The sequence below is a fragment of the Eurypyga helias genome, unplaced genomic scaffold (assembly GCF_000690775.1).
Source record: "Eurypyga helias isolate BGI_N326 unplaced genomic scaffold, ASM69077v1 scaffold49533, whole genome shotgun sequence".
NCBI lineage: Eukaryota > Metazoa > Chordata > Aves > Eurypygiformes > Eurypygidae > Eurypyga > Eurypyga helias.
Genome location: NW_010241516.1, coordinates 1 through 4,015, shown reverse-complemented (window position 1 = coordinate 4,015; position 4,015 = coordinate 1).

Below are 4,015 nucleotides of genomic sequence, written 5' to 3'. Positions count from 1 at the left end.
GGCTGCGGCGGCGCCTGCCTCAGCCGGCGTAGCTACTCCCAAAGAGGTCAGCTTTTTGAACAGGGTGCGGTTCGTTCGGCAGGGCTGCTTGCGGGAGGCGTTACCACGAGGGTGTCCTGCCTCCCCACCGAGATCTTCCTCATCCTCTGGGCTGAGATACTCGCTAAAAGATCCCAGTCTCCACCCAAGTCAAACAGCTGGGTTGGTTTGTTGCTGGCCAGATGTACCACAGAGCTGAGAGAGTTGGTTTATAACCCTAATAAATCCTGCTTAGTATGTGGGTGTACGCCAGTCGTGCAAGCTCTGAACCTTGATGTTCCAAAAGAAGAGGTACCGCTGGAGAGGAGTTAACGTGGTGTTCTGTAACGAAGCTGTCCTTTCATCTGGGGCCAGCTACAGCGTAGTAGTAAAGATCACAGCAATTATGGGCTCCCAGTGAAGCCGGCGAACGGAAATGGCAAGGAGGGATGGAACAAAAGTAGCTGGCCCACCAATTAGTCTTCCAAGCTGTGGCAGCTATTTTCTGCTTGAGTAATTATTCCGAAAGAGCCTCAGAGTGCTGCTGCTGAGGATTGACTCCTTGGTATTCAGTAACACCGCTGAATGATGAAGATGTGGAACAGAAAACCCAGAAATAAAGACAATAAAAAGCAGCCTGAAAACAACGCTCTTCAAAGTCTAACCTGTGAGATACTGTTTGCATGCTTAGATTTCAGTTTAAGCCTTATGAAGCTGTTGGGGCCACTGGGTTTGTTTACATGCTTGACAGGCTGCTGGCGTTGTCAATGTTTTTCATTCGGAAGACAATGGTCTTGCTGCCACAGAGGTGTCAGAGTCTGTCTCTGGTCCTGGAATTGGTGAGGAGCTGTTCTGGGGCCGCTGACCAGCTTTCCCAGGACATCGGAGGGCTGGAGCACCTCTCCTATGATGAAAGGCTGAGAGAGTTGGGCTTGTTCACCCTGGAGAAAAGACGGCTCCGGGGAGGCCTTTTTTCACCTTCCAGGACCTGAAGGGGCTACAAGGAAGCTGGGGGGGACTTTTTACAAGGGCCTGTAGTGACAGAACAAGGGATAACGGGTTAAATTGAAAGCGGGGAGGTTTAGATTGGGTGTCAGGAAGAAATTCTTCCTGGAGAGGATGGTGAGGCACTGGCCCAGGTTGCCCAGAGAAGCTGTGGATGCCCCCTCCCTGGAAGTGTTCAAGGCCAGGCTGGATGAGGCTTTGAGCAACCTGGTCTAGTGGAAGGGGTCCCTGCCCATGGCAGGGGGGTTGGAACTCCGTGGTCTCTAAGGTTCCTTCCAACCCAAACCATTCTACGATTCTATGATCACTTCCATACCTAGCATGGACCAGCACCAGGATATCTCCATGGCTGTTCCAGTTGACATCCATCAAGGACGCAGCCCCAGAACTCAGGTTATGTTGCTTTTAATTTGGTAAAATTCTGCAACTCCTTGATGTTTATCAGAGGAAAAAGAAAAAAACCTTGTATATCTTGGGTTAGGAACCCAAGAAACGGGTTCACCCAACCGTTGCCAGTAAAACAGAGGAAATGGTTCCTCCTGTTGTGATGTCAGGGAAATCCAATATATGTTAAACCATCTTTTCCAGACATCCATTTCTCTACTTGCACATGACCCAGAGTTGGTGCTTACTAAATACCTACGGCTCTCTAGTAATTTAGCCTCAGCACAAAGCTGTGCCCGGGCTTTCTGTGAATGGGATGCCATTAGCTTCCACTGCTGGCCATGCAAATCCGTCATGACAGGGCAGGTCCAGGGTAAAGCCTGGAAGCTGGGTCAGTAAGGTAAGACCAGGATCAGCAAGGCCCAAGGCGGGGCGCAGGCATGCCCATGCGGGTACCAAGCTTTACAGGGGCCCAGTGCCCAGGTGAGGAGGCCCCAGGCTGGGCTTCTCCTGCTCTTTCTCACACTACTCCTGCCGTGTTGCTCAGATCCAAGGTTACTCGCTGCACCGTACTGGAGCTGGCCTTGAACGCAGGCAGCCACACGCCTGCGTGGTGAGGGGAGAGGTTGCAGAGCCTGTTCCTGCTCCCTGGACACTGACATTTTCTGGGACTGGAGCTGGAGTGCTGTGTTTTTCACTGTTAACCTTATTACTGTGGGGTTAGATGCCTTTTCCGCACAGTATTTTCATTCTCAAGAAGGAGGGGGATGCAAAGGAGAGGTCTGGTCTGAGCCTAGGGTTATGCAGACATACATTGCAAATCAGGGAAGCATCAGCACCAGGAACTCCTCAACTGGAGGTTTGTGTGGGCGTTGTATTTTTCTCTCTGAATTTTTGCTTGCTACTGATTCTTAGACCTATCTGATATTAATAAAACACAGCCAACGGCACTGACGTCAATAGAGTTTGGCTTTGTATCTGTGCAATTAAGGTAGACAGCTGACATCTTCACAAGAAACATGAGGAAAGTATATTTCCCCAGGAGACTCCCATCCCTGTCTTGTCAGGGAATTATTAATAAATTATTAATTATTTAATAATCACTCTTATGGGCAATGTTACAGGTATCCAAATTGTGAACAGAGTAGTTTATGTAGAAAAAGACTAAATAAAGAAGGGCAAGACTAAATAAAGAGACTACGTGTTTTTCCCATGGTCTCTGACGCTGGGCAACCTTGATTTAAAGGCTTCCATCTCCTGGCTCCGTTGTTCCTTCAGCCTGTGCTCATGTTCTCTGTCATGAGCTGGAGGAGCCTGTGGTGCCAGCTCGACATGCTGTGGGGCTGCCATTGTTATGGTTGGTGGGCGAGCACACTTGGGGGAAAACGGGAAGCAGGAGCACAGCTGCAGTGACAGGAAAATACTGATCTGTGTGGGGCAAGTCACGGGGTTTTAAATATTCTCTTTTAGATTCTTGTTTATCACCTGACATTTAACCCAGGAATTTGTTCTCTTTGTGCCTTTTTCATGAACAGGATGGCTAGATTTTAGTTTGTGTTTATTCTGCTAAAAGACTCAGGTATAAGATCCAGAATGCAGAACAGGCACTTTTAAGGAAAAACTCATTGACTATCAACAAAATTGCAGCACCAGTTTAACCAAGACGGTGTCAGCCAGGTCTCATGAGGTCAGGACGGTGCGGTAACCGCATCCCCCCAGGCTGCTGTCAGGAGCACACTCCCTCCAAGTCCCCGCTGAGGTGCAAGCGGTACAGAAAGAGGGAAGGGAAACCTTTCTGTAAGGTTTCGCATCCTGGTCCAGGTCAGTGAGCGGGAAGGCGGGAGGTGAAGGTGGCCATGGTACGTGGGTGGTGGAGGAGTGAGAGGTAACCGGTGAGGCCTTCCTGCTTTGGAACGCTGACAGGCTTGGGGCACAGAATCATCGAGGGGGAACTGTGTGTTCCTGGTGGGAGGAGAAGTGGGAGAGCAGGTACCTGTCTGTCGTGAGAGCCTTTTCTGGGGGCGTTCTGATGTGCACTGGGGAGCTGCGGTGCTTCACGAGCGCAAGACGCTAAGTGCTGCGATTTCTTATTTTTACATGATCTTTTATTGTCTCTTTGTTCATTTTCCTTTTTTTCAGTGCTGGGGTGTGTGGGACTGGTAGAAAGAAGCAGCGGTATCGCTATATACCAGAAAACCTGTTCTGCAGGAAAACCTGCCGACGGGTGTGCGGGATGGGGAAGGAGCGGCTGCGCTCATGAGCCAACCTGCCCTGCATGTAGCAGGCCGGGAGGGTGATGGGGGTGACAGGCGCCTTCCTCCGTCCTCCCCGTTCCCACAAAGCCTTCTCCAGCCCTGGATCAGGGGCTGGCTGTTGTTCAGGGCCTGACGTCTAACCCGTGAGGAGCTGCTGGAGGGCATGTCTCCTCATGGACTACCCTGCCTTTCCTGCTCCATGGGACTTGCCCTGCTTTGGTGGCCAAGAGCCCTCGGCTAGAGCTGGTCAGCACTGGGGAATTCGGTGTGTGTAACGGGGATGTGCGTAGCTATCCGAGGGTTGGCATCACGGACGGGTCCACCGGGACTGGGAGTTTTCCATGACCCGCTTT